The sequence below is a fragment of the Prorops nasuta genome, unplaced genomic scaffold, assembly GCF_024137725.1.
Source record: "Prorops nasuta isolate Cenicafe-Biocafe unplaced genomic scaffold, Cenicafe_Pnas_1.2 PNAS00026, whole genome shotgun sequence".
NCBI classification, from domain to species: domain Eukaryota; kingdom Metazoa; phylum Arthropoda; class Insecta; order Hymenoptera; family Bethylidae; genus Prorops; species Prorops nasuta.
The window spans coordinates 1,859,317-1,876,091 of NW_027116823.1; positions in this window are offsets into that span (position 1 = coordinate 1,859,317).

Below are 16,775 nucleotides of genomic sequence, written 5' to 3' on the forward strand. Positions count from 1 at the left end.
TCCTAGCCCCTTTATATGTACTCTCTGACCGCAAGTAAGTTACTCTACTCCCATAATAGTACTCCCTGACCCCATGTGAGTTACCATAGCCCCTTTAGAAGTACTCCCTGACCCCAAGTGAGTTATCCTAGTCTCTTTATAAGTACTCCCTGACCCCATGTGAGTTATCCTAGCTCCTATATATGTTCTCTCTGACCGCAAGTGAGTGACCCTAGTCCCAAATAAGAACTCCCTGACCCCAAGTGAGTTACCATAGCCCCTTTATAAGTATTCCCTGACCACAAGTGAGTTACCCTAGCCCCTTTATAAGTACACCCTGGCCCCAAGTGAGTTACCCTGGTCCCATATAAGTACTCCCAGACACCAAGTGAGTTAGTCCAGTCTAATATAAGAACTACCTGTCCCTAAGTGAGTACCCTAGTCCCAAATAAGTACTCCCTGACCCCAAGTGAGTTATCGTAGCCCCTTTATATGAACTCTCTGACCGCAACTTAGTTACCATAGCCCGTTTATAAGTACTCCCAGACCCCAAGTGAGTTACACTAGTCCCTTATAAGTACTTCCTGACCCCAAGTGAGTTACCCTAACCCCTTAATAAGAACACCCTGGCCCCAAGTGAGTTACCCTGGTCCCATATAAGTACTCTCTGACCCCAAGTGAGTTACCCTAGCCCCTTTATAAGTACTCCCTGACCCCAATAGAGTTATCCTAGGCCCTTTATATGTACTCCCAGACTCCAAGTGAGTTACCCTAGCCCCTTTATAAGTACTCCCTGACCCAAAGTGAGTTACCCTAGCCCCTTTATATGTACTCTTAGACTCAAAGTGAGTTACACTAGCCGCTTTATATGTACTCCCAGACCCCAAGTGAGTTACCCTAGTCCCTTATAAGTACTTCCTGACCCCAAGTGAGTTACCCTAACCCCTTAATAAGAACACCCTGGCCCCAAGTGAGTTACCCTGGTCCCATATAAGTACTCACAGACAACAAGTGAGTTACCCTAGTCCCATAGAAGTACTCCCTGACCCCAAGTGAGTTATCCTAGCCCCTTATAAGTACTCCCTGACCCCAAGTAAGTTATCCTAGCCCTTTTATATGTACTCTCTGACCGCCAGTGAGTTACCCTAGCCCCATTATATGTACACTCTGACCCCAAATGTGCTACCTTAGTCCCATAAATGTACTTCCTGACCCCAAGTGTGTTACCTTAGTCACATAAATGTACTCCCTGACCCCAAGTGGGTTATCCTATCCCCTTTATATGTACTCTCTGGCCGCAAGTGAGTTACCCTAGTCCCATATAAGAACTCCCTGTCCCTAAGTGAGTAACCTAGTCCCAAATAAGTACTCCCTGACCCCAAGTGGGTTATCCTAGCCCCTTTATAAGTACTCTCTGACCCCAAGTGAGTTATCCTAGCCCCTTTATATGTACTCTCTGACCGTAAGTAAGTTACTCTACTCCCATAATAGTACTCCCTGACCCCATGTGAGTTACCATAGCCCCTTTAGAAGTACTCCCTGACCCCAAGTGAGTTATCCTAGTCTCTTTATAAGTACTCCCTGACCCCATGTGAGTTATCCTAGCTCCTATATATGTTCTCTCTGACCGCAAGTGAGTTACCCTAGCCCCGATATAAGTACTCACTGACCCCAAGTGAGTTATCCTAGTCCCATAGAAGTACTCCCTGACCCCAAGTGAGTACCCTAGCCCCGATATAAGTACTCACTGACCCCAAGTGAGTTATCCTAGCCCTTTATTAGTACTCCCTGACCGCAAGTGAGTTAACCTAGTCCCAAAGAAGTACTCCCTGACCCCAAGTGAGTTACCATATCACCGTTATAAGTACTCCCTGACCCCTAGTGAGTTATCCTAGCCCCTTTATATGTACTCCTTGACTCAAAGTGAGTTACCCTAGCCCCTTTATAAGTACTCCCTGACCCTAAGTGGGTTAACCTAGTCCCTTATAAGTACTCCCTGACCCCAAGTGAGTTATCCTAGCCCCTATATATGTACTCCCGGAACCCAAGCGAGTTACCCTAGCCCCGATATAAGTATTCCCTGACCCCAAGTGAGTTACAATAGCCCCTTTATAAGTACTCCCTGACCCCAACTTAGTTACCATAGCCCGTTTATAAGCACTCCCAGACCCCAAGTGAGTTACACTAGTCCCTTATAAGTACTCTCTGACCCCAAGTGAGTTACCCTAGCCGCTTAGAAGTACTCCCTGACCCCAAGTGAGTTACCCTAGTTCCATAGATGTACCCCCTGACCCCAAGTGTGTTGCCCTAGTCCCATATAAGTACTCCCTGACCCCAAATGAGGTGTCCTAGCCTATTTATATGTACTCTCTGACCGCAAGTGAGTTACCCTAGTCACATAGAAGTACTCCCTGACCCCAAGTGAGTTACCCTAGTCCCATGGAAGTACTCCCTGACCCCAAGTGAGTTACCTTAGCCCCTTTATAAGTACTCCCCGACCCCAAGTGAGTTATCCTATCCCCTTTATATGTACTCTCTGACCTCAAGTGAGTTACCCTAGTCCCATATAAGAACTACCTGTCCCTAAGTGAGTACCCTAGTCCCAAATAAGTACTCCCTGACCCCAAGTGAGTTACCATAGCCCCTTTATAAGTATTCCCTGACCACAAGTGAGTTACCCTAGCCCCTTTATAAGTACACCCTGGCCCCAAGTGAGTTACCCTGGTCCCATATAAGTACTCCCAGACACCAAGTGAGTTAGCCCAGTCTAATATAAGAACTACCTGTCCCTAAGTGAGTACCCTAGTCCCAAATAAGTATTCCCTGACCCCAAGTGAGTTACCATAGCCCCTTTATAAGTATTCCCTGACCACAAGTGAGTTACCCTAGCCCCTTTATAAGTACACCCTGGCCCCAAGTGAGTTACCCTGGTCCCATATAAGTACTCCCAGACACCAAGTGAGTTAGCCCAGTCTAATATAAGAACTACCTGTACCTAAGTGAGTACCCTAGTCCCAAATAAGTACTCCCTGACCCCAAGTGAGTTACCCTAACCCCTTAATAAGAACACCCTGGCCCCAAGTGAGTTACCCTGGTCCCATATAAGTACTCTCTGACCCCAAGTGAGTTACCCTAGCCCCTTTATAAGTACTCCCTGACCCCAATAGAGTTATCCTAGGCCCTTTATATGTACTCCCAGACTCCAAGTGAGTTACCCTAGCCCCTTTATAAGTACTCCCTGACCCAAAGTGAGTTACCCTAGCCCCTTTATATGTACTCTTAGACTCAAAGTGAGTTACACTAGCCGCTTTATATGTACTCCCAGACCCCAAGTGAGTTACCCTAGTCCCTTATAAGTACTTCCTGACCCCAAGTGAATTACCCTAACCCCTTAATAAGAACACCCTGGCCCCAAGTGAGTTACCCTGGTCCCATATAAGTACTCACAGACAACAAGTGAGTTACCCTAGTCCCATAGAAGTACTCCCTGACCCCAAGTGAGTTATCCTAGCCCCTTATAAGTACTCCCTGACCCCAAGTAAGTTATCCTAGCCCTTTTATATGTACTCTCTGACCGCCAGTGAGTTACCCTAGCCCCATTATATATACACTCTGACCCCAAATGTGCTACCTTAGTCCCATAAATGTACTTCCTGACCCCAAGTGTGTTACCTTAGTCACATAAATGTACTCCCTGACCCCAAGTGGGTTATCCTATCCCCTTTATATGTACTCTCTGGCCGCAAGTGAGTTACCCTAGTCCCATATAAGAACTCCCTGTCCCTAAGTGAGTAACCTAGTCCCAAATAAGTACTCCCTGACCCCAAGTGGGTTATCCTATCCCCTTTATATGTACTCTCTGGCCGCAAGTGAGTTACCCTAGTCCCATATAAGAACTCCCTGTCCCTAAGTGAGTAACCTAGTCCCAAATAAGTACTCCCTGACCCCAAGTGAGTTACCATAGCCCCTTTATAAGTATTCCCTGACCACAAGTGAGTTACCCTAGCCCCTTTATAAGTACACCCTGGCCCCAAGTGAGTTACCCTGGTCCCATATAAGTACTCCCAGACACCAAGTGAGTTAGCCCAGTCTAATATAAGAACTACCTGTCCCTAAGTGAGTACCCTAGTCCCAAATAAGTACTCCCTGACCCCAAGTGAGTTACCATAGCCCCTTTATAAGTATTCCCTGACCACAAGTGAGTTACCCTAGCCCCTTTATAAGTACACCCTGGCCCCAAGTGAGTTACCCTGGTCCCATATAAGTACTCCCAGACACCAAGTGAGTTAGCCCAGTCTAATATAAGAACTACCTGTACCTAAGTGAGTACCCTAGTCCCAAATAAGTACTCCCTGACCCCAAGTGAGTTACCCTAACCCCTTAATAAGAACACCCTGGCCCCAAGTGAGTTACCCTGGTCCCATATAAGTACTCTCTGACCCCAAGTGAGTTACCCTAGCCCCTTTATAAGTACTCCCTGACCCCAATAGAGTTATCCTAGGCCCTTTATATGTACTCCCAGACTCCAAGTGAGTTACCCTAGCCCCTTTATAAGTACTCCCTGACCCAAAGTGAGTTACCCTAGCCCCTTTATATGTACTCTTAGACTCAAAGTGAGTTACACTAGCCGCTTTATATGTACTCCCAGACCCCAAGTGAGTTACCCTAGTCCCTTATAAGTACTTCCTGACCCCAAGTGAGTTACCCTAACCCCTTAATAAGAACACCCTGGCCCCAAGTGAGTTACCCTGGTCCCATATAAGTACTCACAGACAACAAGTGAGTTACCCTAGTCCCATAGAAGTACTCCCTGACCCCAAGTGAGTTATCCTAGCCCCTTATAAGTACTCCCTGACCCCAAGTAAGTTATCCTAGCCCTTTTATATGTACTCTCTGACCGCCAGTGAGTTACCCTAGCCCCATTATATATACACTCTGACCCCAAATGTGCTACCTTAGTCCCATAAATGTACTTCCTGACCCCAAGTGTGTTACCTTAGTCACATAAATGTACTCCCTGACCCCAAGTGGGTTATCCTATCCCCTTTATATGTACTCTCTGGCCGCAAGTGAGTTACCCTAGTCCCATATAAGAACTCCCTGTCCCTAAGTGAGTAACCTAGTCCCAAATAAGTACTCCCTGACCCCAAGTGGGTTATCCTATCCCCTTTATATGTACTCTCTGGCCGCAAGTGAGTTACCCTAGTCCCATATAAGAACTCCCTGTCCCTAAGTGAGTAACCTAGTCCCAAATAAGTACTCCCTGACCCCAAGTGAGTTACCATAGCCCCTTTATAAGTATTCCCTGACCACAAGTGAGTTACCCTAGCCCCTTTATAAGTACACCCTGGCCCCAAGTGAGTTACCCTGGTCCCATATAAGTACTCCCAGACACCAAGTGAGTTAGCCCAGTCTAATATAAGAACTACCTGTCCCTAAGTGAGTACCCTAGTCCCAAATAAGTACTCCCTGACCCCAAGTGAGTTACCATAGCCCCTTTATAAGTATTCCCTGACCACAAGTGAGTTACCCTAGCCCCTTTATAAGTACACCCTGGCCCCAAGTGAGTTACCCTGGTCCCATATAAGTACTCCCAGACACCAAGTGAGTTAGCCCAGTCTAATATAAGAACTACCTGTACCTAAGTGAGTACCCTAGTCCCAAATAAGTACTCCCTGACCCCAAGTGAGTTACCCTAACCCCTTAATAAGAACACCCTGGCCCCAAGTGAGTTACCCTGGTCCCATATAAGTACTCTCTGACCCCAAGTGAGTTACCCTAGCCCCTTTATAAGTACTCCCTGACCCCAATAGAGTTATCCTAGGCCCTTTATATGTACTCCCAGACTCCAAGTGAGTTACCCTAGCCCCTTTATAAGTACTCCCTGACCCAAAGTGAGTTACCCTAGCCCCTTTATATGTACTCTTAGACTCAAAGTGAGTTACACTAGCCGCTTTATATGTACTCCCAGACCCCAAGTGAGTTACCCTAGTCCCTTATAAGTACTTCCTGACCCCAAGTGAGTTACCCTAACCCCTTAATAAGAACACCCTGGCCCCAAGTGAGTTACCCTGGTCCCATATAAGTACTCACAGACAACAAGTGAGTTACCCTAGTCCCATAGAAGTACTCCCTGACCCCAAGTGAGTTATCCTAGCCCCTTATAAGTACTCCCTGACCCCAAGTAAGTTATCCTAGCCCTTTTATATGTACTCTCTGACCGCCAGTGAGTTACCCTAGCCCCATTATATATACACTCTGACCCCAAATGTGCTACCTTAGTCCCATAAATGTACTTCCTGACCCCAAGTGTGTTACCTTAGTCACATAAATGTACTCCCTGACCCCAAGTGGGTTATCCTATCCCCTTTATATGTACTCTCTGGCCGCAAGTGAGTTACCCTAGTCCCATATAAGAACTCCCTGTCCCTAAGTGAGTAACCTAGTCCCAAATAAGTACTCCCTGACCCCAAGTGGGTTATCCTATCCCCTTTATATGTACTCTCTGGCCGCAAGTGAGTTACCCTAGTCCCATATAAGAACTCCCTGTCCCTAAGTGAGTAACCTAGTCCCAAATAAGTACTCCCTGACCCCAAGTGGGTTATCCTAGCCGCTTTATAAGTACTCTCTGACCCCAAGTGAGTTACCCTAGTCCCATAGATGTACTCCCTGAACCCAAGTGTGTTACCTTAGCCCCTTTATAAGTACTCCCTGACCCCATGTGAGTTATCCTAGCTCCTATATAAGTACTCTCTGACCGCAAGTGAGTTACCCTAATCCCATAGTAGTACTCCCTGACCCCAAGTGAGTTAGCCTAGTCCAATATAAGTACTCCTTGACCCCAAGTGAGTTACCATAGCCCCTTTATAAGTACTCCCTGACCCCAAGTGAGTTAACATAGCCCCTTTATAAGTACTCCCTGACCCCAAGTGAGTTACCATATCACCTTTATACGTACTCCCTGACACCAAGTGAGTTATCCTAGCCCATTTATATGTACTCTCTGACCGCAATTGAGTTACCCTAGCCCCTTTATATGTACTCTCTGACCGCAAGTGAGTTACCCTAGCCCCTTTATATGTACTATCTGACCCCAAGTGAGTTACCCTAGCCCCTTGTAACTACTCCCTGACCCCAAGTGAGTTACCCTAGCCCCTTTATCAGTACACCCTGGCCCCAAGTGAGTTACCCTGGTCCCATATAAGTACTCCCAGACATCAAGTGAGTTAGCCTAGTCCAATATAAGTACTCCTTGACCCCAAGTGAGTTACCATAGCCCCTTTATAAGTACTCCCTGACCCCAAGTGAGTTATTCTAGCCCCTTTATATGTACTCTCTGACAGCAAGTGAGTTACCCTAGTCCCATATAAGTACTCCCTGACCCCAGGTGGGTTACCATAGCCCCTTTATAAGTACTCCCTGACCCCAAGTGATTTACCGTAGCCCCTTTATATGTACTCTCTGACCTCAAGTGAGTTACCCTAGTCCCATATAAGAACTTCCTGTCCCTAAGTGAGTACCCCAGTCCCAAATAAGTACTCCCTGACCCCAAGTGAGTTATCCTAGCCCCATTATATGAACTCTCTGACCGCAAGTGAGTTATTCAAACCCCGTTATAAGTACTCCCTGACACCAAGTGTGTTACCCTAGTCTCATATAAATACTCCCTGAACCCAGGTGTGTTACCTTAGCCCCTTTATAAGTACTCCCCGACCCCAAGTGAGTTATCCTATCCCCTTTATATGTACTCTCTGACCTCAAGTGAGTTACCCTAGTCCCATATAAGAACTACCTGTCCCTAACTGAGTACCCTAGTCCCAAATAAGTACTCCCTGACCCCAAGTGAGTTACCATAGCCCCTTTATAAGTACTCCCTGACCACAAGAGAGTTACCCTAGCCCCTTTATAAGTACACCCTGGCCCCAAGTGAGTTACCCTGGTCCCAAATAAGTACTCCCAGACACCAAGTGAGTTAGCCCAGTCTAATATAAGCACTCCTTGACCCAAAGTGGGTTACCCTAGCCCCTTTATAACTACTCCCTGACCCCCAGTGAGTTACCCTAGTCCCATATAAATACACCCTGACCCTAAGTGAGTTACCCTAGTCCCAAATAAGTACTCCATGACCCCAAGTGTGTTACCATAGCCCCTTTATAAGTATTACCTGACCCCAAGTGAGTTATCCTAGCCCCTTTATAAGTACTCTCTGACCGCAAGTGAGTTACCCTAGTCCCATAGTAGTTCTCCCTGACCCCAAGTGAGTTACCCTATACCCTATATAAGTACTCCCTGACCCCAAGTGCGTTACCCTAGTCCCATAAAATTACTCCCTGACCACAAGTGAGTTACCCTAGTCCCATAGAAGTACTCCCTGACCACAAGTGAGTTATCCTAGCCCCCTTATATGTACTCTCTGACCGCAAGTGAGTTACCCTAGCCCCATTATATATACACTCTGACCCCAAATGTGCTACCTTAGTCCCATAAATGTACTTCCTGACCCCAAGTGTGTTACCTTAGTCACATAAATGTACTCCCTGACCCCAAGTGGGTTATCCTATCCCCTTTATATGTACTCTCTGGCCGCAAGTGAGTTACCCTAGTCCCATATAAGAACTCCCTGTCCCTAAGTGAGTAACCTAGTCCCAAATAAGTACTCCCTGACCCCAAGTGGGTTATCCTATCCCCTTTATATGTACTCTCTGGCCGCAAGTGAGTTACCCTAGTCCCATATAAGAACTCCCTGTCCCTAAGTGAGTAACCTAGTCCCAAATAAGTACTCCCTGACCCCAAGTGAGTTACCATAGCCCCTTTATAAGTATTCCCTGACCACAAGTGAGTTACCCTAGCCCCTTTATAAGTACACCCTGGCCCCAAGTGAGTTACCCTGGTCCCATATAAGTACTCCCAGACACCAAGTGAGTTAGCCCAGTCTAATATAAGAACTACCTGTCCCTAAGTGAGTACCCTAGTCCCAAATAAGTACTCCCTGACCCCAAGTGAGTTACCATAGCCCCTTTATAAGTATTCCCTGACCACAAGTGAGTTACCCTAGCCCCTTTATAAGTACACCCTGGCCCCAAGTGAGTTACCCTGGTCCCATATAAGTACTCCCAGACACCAAGTGAGTTAGCCCAGTCTAATATAAGAACTACCTGTACCTAAGTGAGTACCCTAGTCCCAAATAAGTACTCCCTGACCCCAAGTGAGTTACCCTAACCCCTTAATAAGAACACCCTGGCCCCAAGTGAGTTACCCTGGTCCCATATAAGTACTCTCTGACCCCAAGTGAGTTACCCTAGCCCCTTTATAAGTACTCCCTGACCCCAATAGAGTTATCCTAGGCCCTTTATATGTACTCCCAGACTCCAAGTGAGTTACCCTAGCCCCTTTATAAGTACTCCCTGACCCAAAGTGAGTTACCCTAGCCCCTTTATATGTACTCTTAGACTCAAAGTGAGTTACACTAGCCGCTTTATATGTACTCCCAGACCCCAAGTGAGTTACCCTAGTCCCTTATAAGTACTTCCTGACCCCAAGTGAGTTACCCTAACCCCTTAATAAGAACACCCTGGCCCCAAGTGAGTTACCCTGGTCCCATATAAGTACTCACAGACAACAAGTGAGTTACCCTAGTCCCATAGAAGTACTCCCTGACCCCAAGTGAGTTATCCTAGCCCCTTATAAGTACTCCCTGACCCCAAGTAAGTTATCCTAGCCCTTTTATATGTACTCTCTGACCGCCAGTGAGTTACCCTAGCCCCATTATATATACACTCTGACCCCAAATGTGCTACCTTAGTCCCATAAATGTACTTCCTGACCCCAAGTGTGTTACCTTAGTCACATAAATGTACTCCCTGACCCCAAGTGGGTTATCCTATCCCCTTTATATGTACTCTCTGGCCGCAAGTGAGTTACCCTAGTCCCATATAAGAACTCCCTGTCCCTAAGTGAGTAACCTAGTCCCAAATAAGTACTCCCTGACCCCAAGTGGGTTATCCTATCCCCTTTATATGTACTCTCTGGCCGCAAGTGAGTTACCCTAGTCCCATATAAGAACTCCCTGTCCCTAAGTGAGTAACCTAGTCCCAAATAAGTACTCCCTGACCCCAAGTGGGTTATCCTAGCCGCTTTATAAGTACTCTCTGACCCCAAGTGAGTTACCCTAGTCCCATAGATGTACTCCCTGAACCCAAGTGTGTTACCTTAGCCCCTTTATAAGTACTCCCTGACCCCATGTGAGTTATCCTAGCTCCTATATAAGTACTCTCTGACCGCAAGTGAGTTACCCTAATCCCATAGTAGTACTCCCTGACCCCAAGTGAGTTAGCCTAGTCCAATATAAGTACTCCTTGACCCCAAGTGAGTTACCATAGCCCCTTTATAAGTACTCCCTGACCCCAAGTGAGTTAACATAGCCCCTTTATAAGTACTCCCTGACCCCAAGTGAGTTACCATATCACCTTTATACGTACTCCCTGACACCAAGTGAGTTATCCTAGCCCATTTATATGTACTCTCTGACCGCAATTGAGTTACCCTAGCCCCTTTATATGTACTCTCTGACCGCAAGTGAGTTACCCTAGCCCCTTTATATGTACTATCTGACCCCAAGTGAGTTACCCTAGCCCCTTGTAACTACTCCCTGACCCCAAGTGAGTTACCCTAGCCCCTTTATCAGTACACCCTGGCCCCAAGTGAGTTACCCTGGTCCCATATAAGTACTCCCAGACATCAAGTGAGTTAGCCTAGTCCAATATAAGTACTCCTTGACCCCAAGTGAGTTACCATAGCCCCTTTATAAGTACTCCCTGACCCCAAGTGAGTTATCCTAGCCCCTTTATATGTACTCTCTGACAGCAAGTGAGTTACCCTAGTCCCATATAAGTACTCCCTGACCCCAGGTGGGTTACCATAGCCCCTTTATAAGTACTCCCTGACCCCAAGTGATTTACCGTAGCCCCTTTATATGTACTCTCTGACCTCAAGTGAGTTACCCTAGTCCCATATAAGAACTTCCTGTCCCTAAGTGAGTACCCCAGTCCCAAATAAGTACTCCCTGACCCCAAGTGAGTTATCCTAGCCCCATTATATGAACTCTCTGACCGCAAGTGAGTTATTCAAACCCCGTTATAAGTACTCCCTGACACCAAGTGTGTTACCCTAGTCTCATATAAATACTCCCTGAACCCAGGTGTGTTACCTTAGCCCCTTTATAAGTACTCCCCGACCCCAAGTGAGTTATCCTATCCCCTTTATATGTACTCTCTGACCTCAAGTGAGTTACCCTAGTCCCATATAAGAACTACCTGTCCCTAACTGAGTACCCTAGTCCCAAATAAGTACTCCCTGACCCCAAGTGAGTTACCATAGCCCCTTTATAAGTACTCCCTGACCACAAGAGAGTTACCCTAGCCCCTTTATAAGTACACCCTGGCCCCAAGTGAGTTACCCTGGTCCCAAATAAGTACTCCCAGACACCAAGTGAGTTAGCCCAGTTTAATATAAGCACTCCTTGACCCAAAGTGGGTTACCCTAGCCCCTTTATAACTACTCCCTGACCCCCAGTAAGTTACCCTAGTCCCATATAAATACACCCTGACCCTAAGTGAGTTACCCTAGTCCCAAATAAGTACTCCATGACCCCAAGTGTGTTACCATAGCCCCTTTATAAGTATTACCTGACCCCAAGTGAGTTATCCTAGCCCCTTTATAAGTACTCTCTGACCGCAAGTGAGTTACCCTAGTCCCATAGTAGTTCTCCCTGACCCCAAGTGAGTTACCCTATACCCTATATAAGTACTCCCTGACCCCAAGTGCGTTACCCTAGTCCCATAAAATTACTCCCTGACCACAAGTGAGTTACCCTAGTCCCATAGAAGTACTCCCTGACCACAAGTGAGTTATCCTAGCCCCCTTATATGTACTCTCTGACCGCAAGTGAGTTACCCTATTACCATAGAAGTACCCCCTGACCCCAAGTGAGTTACCATAGCCCCTTAATGAGTACTCCCCGAACCCAAGTGAGTTATCCTATCCCTTTATATGTACTCTTTGACCGCAAGTGAGTTACCCTAGTCCTAAAGGAGTACTCCCTGACCCCAATTGAGTTACCATATCACCGTTATAAGTACTCCCTGATCCCAAGTGAGTTATCCTAGCCCCTATGTATGTACTCCCGGAACCCAATTGAGTTACCCTAGCCCCGATATAAGTATTCCCTGACCCCAAGTGAGTTACCCTGGCCCCTTTATATGTACTCTCTGCCCGCAAGTGAGTTACCCTAGTCTTTTAGAAGTACTCCTTGACCCCAAGTGAGTTACCATAGCACCTTTATAAGTACTCCCTGACCCCAAGTGAGTTATCCTAACCTCTTTATAAGTACTCCCTGACCCCAAGTGAGTTATCCTAGCCCCTTTATATGTACTCTCTGACCGCATGTGAGTTACCCTAGTCCCTTATAAGTACTCCCTGACAACAAGTGAGTTACCCTAGTCCCATAGAAGTACTCCCTGACCCCAAGTGAGTTATCCTAGCCCCTTATAAGTACTCCCTGACCCCAAGTAAGTTATCCTAGCCCTTTTATATGTACTCTCTGACCGCCAGTGAGTTACCCTAGCCCCATTATATATACACTCTGACCCCAAATGTGCTACCTTAGTCCCATAAATGTACTTCCTGACCCCAAGTGTGTTACCTTAGTCACATAAATGTACTCCCTGACCCCAAGTGGGTTATCCTATCCCCTTTATATGTACTCTCTGGCCGCAAGTGAGTTACCCTAGTCCCATATAAGAACTCCCTGTCCCTAAGTGAGTAACCTAGTCCCAAATAAGTACTCCCTGACCCCAAGTGAGTTACCATAGCCCCTTTATAAGTATTCCCTGACCACAAGTGAGTTACCCTAGCCCCTTTATAAGTACACCCTGGCCCCAAGTGAGTTACCCTGGTCCCATATAAGTACTCCCAGACACCAAGTGAGTTAGCCCAGTCTAATATAAGAACTACCTGTCCCTAAGTGAGTACCCTAGTCCCAAATAAGTACTCCCTGACCCCAAGTGAGTTACCATAGCCCCTTTATAAGTATTCCCTGACCACAAGTGAGTTACCCTAGCCCCTTTATAAGTACACCCTGGCCCCAAGTGAGTTACCCTGGTCCCATATAAGTACTCCCAGACACCAAGTGAGTTAGCCCAGTCTAATATAAGAACTACCTGTACCTAAGTGAGTACCCTAGTCCCAAATAAGTACTCCCTGACCCCAAGTGAGTTACCCTAACCCCTTAATAAGAACACCCTGGCCCCAAGTGAGTTACCCTGGTCCCATATAAGTACTCTCTGACCCCAAGTGAGTTACCCTAGCCCCTTTATAAGTACTCCCTGACCCCAATAGAGTTATCCTAGGCCCTTTATATGTACTCCCAGACTCCAAGTGAGTTACCCTAGCCCCTTTATAAGTACTCCCTGACCCAAAGTGAGTTACCCTAGCCCCTTTATATGTACTCTTAGACTCAAAGTGAGTTACACTAGCCGCTTTATATGTACTCCCAGACCCCAAGTGAGTTACCCTAGTCCCTTATAAGTACTTCCTGACCCCAAGTGAGTTACCCTAACCCCTTAATAAGAACACCCTGGCCCCAAGTGAGTTACCCTGGTCCCATATAAGTACTCACAGACAACAAGTGAGTTACCCTAGTCCCATAGAAGTACTCCCTGACCCCAAGTGAGTTATCCTAGCCCCTTATAAGTACTGCCTGACCCCAAGTAAGTTATCCTAGCCCTTTTATATGTACTCTCTGACCGCCAGTGAGTTACCCTAGCCCCATTATATATACACTCTGACCCCAAATGTGCTACCTTAGTCCCATAAATGTACTTCCTGACCCCAAGTGTGTTACCTTAGTCACATAAATGTACTCCCTGACCCCAAGTGGGTTATCCTATCCCCTTTATATGTACTCTCTGGCCGCAAGTGAGTTACCCTAGTCCCATATAAGAACTCCCTGTCCCTAAGTGAGTAACCTAGTCCCAAATAAGTACTCCCTGACCCCAAGTGGGTTATCCTATCCCCTTTATATGTACTCTCTGGCCGCAAGTGAGTTACCCTAGTCCCATATAAGAACTCCCTGTCCCTAAGTGAGTAACCTAGTCCCAAATAAGTACTCCCTGACCCCAAGTGGGTTATCCTAGCCCCTTTATAAGTACTCTCTGACCCCAAGTGAGTTACCCTAGTCCCATAGATGTACTCCCTGAACCCAAGTGTGTTACCTTAGCCCCTTTATAAGTACTCCCTGACCCCATGTGAGTTATCCTAGCTCCTATATAAGTACTCTCTGACCGCAAGTGAGTTACCCTAATCCCATAGTAGTACTCCCTGACCCCAAGTGAGTTAGCCTAGTCCAATATAAGTACTCCTTGACCCCAAGTGAGTTACCATAGCCCCTTTATAAGTACTCCCTGACCCCAAGTGAGTTAACATAGCCCCTTTATAAGTACTCCCTGACCCCAAGTGAGTTACCATATCACCTTTATACGTACTCCCTGACACCAAGTGAGTTATCCTAGCCCATTTATATGTACTCTCTGACCGCAATTGAGTTACCCTAGCCCCTTTATATGTACTCTCTGACCGCAAGTGAGTTACCCTAGCCCCTTTATAAGTACTCCCTGACCCCAAGTGAGTTATCCTAGCCCCTTTATAAGTACTCCCTGACCCCAAGTGATTTACCGTAGCCCCTTTATATGTACTCTCTGACCCCAAGTGAGTTACCCAAGCCCCTTGACACTACTCCCTGACCCCAAGTGAGTTACCCTAGCCCCTTTATCAGTACACCCTGGCCCCAAGTGAGTTACCCTGGTCCCATATAAGTACTCCCAGACATCAAGTGAGTTAGCCTAGTCCAATATAAGTACTCCTTGACCCCAAGTGAGTTACCATAGCCCCTTTATAAGTACTCCCTGACCCCAAGTGAGTTATCCTAGCCCCTTTATATGTACTCTCTGACAGCAAGTGAGTTACCCTAGTCCCATATAAGTACTCCCTGACCCCAGGTGAGTTACCATAGCCCCTTTATAAGTACTCCCTGACCCCAAGTGATTTACCGTAGCCCCTTTATATGTACTCTCTGACCTCAAGTGAGTTACCCTAGTCCCATATAAGAACTTCCTGTCCCTAAGTGAGTACCCCAGTCCCAAATAAGTACTCCCTGACCCCAAGTGAGTTATCCTAGCCCCATTATATGAACTCTCTGACCGCAAGTGAGTTATTCAAACCCCGTTATAAATACTCCCTGACCCCAAGTGTGTTACCCTAGTCTCATATAAATACTCCCTGAACCCAGGTGTGTTACCTTAGCCCCTTTATAAGTACTCCCCGACCCCAAGTGAGTTATCCTATCCCCTTTATATGTACTCTCTGACCTCAAGTGAGTTACCCTAGTCCCATATAAGAACTACCTGTCCCTAAGTGAGTACCCTAGTCCCAAATAAGTACTCCCTGACCCCAAGTGAGTTACCATAGCCCCTTTATAAGTACTCCCTGACCACAAGAGAGTTACCCTAGCCCCTTTATAAGTACACCCTGGCCCCAAGTGAGTTACCCTGGTCCCAAATAAGTACTCCCAGACACCAAGTGAGTTAGCCCAGTCTAATATAAGCACTCCTTGACCCAAAGTGGGTTACCCTAGCCCCTTTATAACTACTCCCTGACCCCCAGTGAGTTACCCTAGTCCCATATAAATACACCCTGACCCTAAGTGAGTTACCCTAGTCCCAAATAAGTACTCCATGACCCCAAGTGTGTTACCATAGCCCCTTTATAAGTATTACCTGACCCCAAGTGAGTTATCCTAGCCCCTTTATAAGTACTCTCTGACCGCAAGTGAGTTACCCTAGTCCCATAGTAGTTCTCCCTGACCCCAAGTGAGTTACCCTATACCCTATATAAGTACTCCCTGACCCCAAGTGCGTTACCCTAGTCCCATAAAATTACTCCCTGACCACAAGTGAGTTACCCTAGTCCCATAGAAGTACTCCCTGACCACAAGTGAGTTATCCTAGCCCCCTTATATGTACTCTCTGACCGCAAGTGAGTTACCCTATTACCATAGAAGTACCCCCTGACCCCAAGTGAGTTACCATAGCCCCTTAATGAGTACTCCCCGAACCCAAGTGAGTTATCCTATCCCTTTATATGTACTCTTTGACCGCAAGTGAGTTACCCTAGTCCTAAAGGAGTACTCCCTGACCCCAATTGAGTTACCATATCACCGTTATAAGTACTCCCTGATCCCAAGTGAGTTATCCTAGCCCCTATGTATGTACTCCCGGAACCCAATTGAGTTACCCTAGCCCCGATATAAGTATTCCCTGACCCCAAGTGAGTTACCCTGGCCCCTTTATATGTACTCTCTGCCCGCAAGTGAGTTACCCTAGTCTTTTAGAAGTACTCCTTGACCCCAAGTGAGTTACCATAGCACCTTTATAAGTACTCCCTGACCCCAAGTGAGTTATCCTAACCTCTTTATATGTACTCCCTGACCCCAAGTGAGTTACCATAGCCCCTTTATAAGTACTCCCTGACCCCAAGTGAGTTATCCTAGCCCCTTTATATGTACTCTCTGACCGCATGTGAGTTACCCTAGTCCCTTATAAGTACTCCCTGACCCCAAGTGAGTTACCCTAGCCCCTTTGTAAGTACTCCCTGACCCCAAGTGAGTTATCCTAACCTCTTTATATGTACTCCCTGACCCCAATTGAGTTACCCTAGCCCCGATATAAGTATTCCCTGACCCC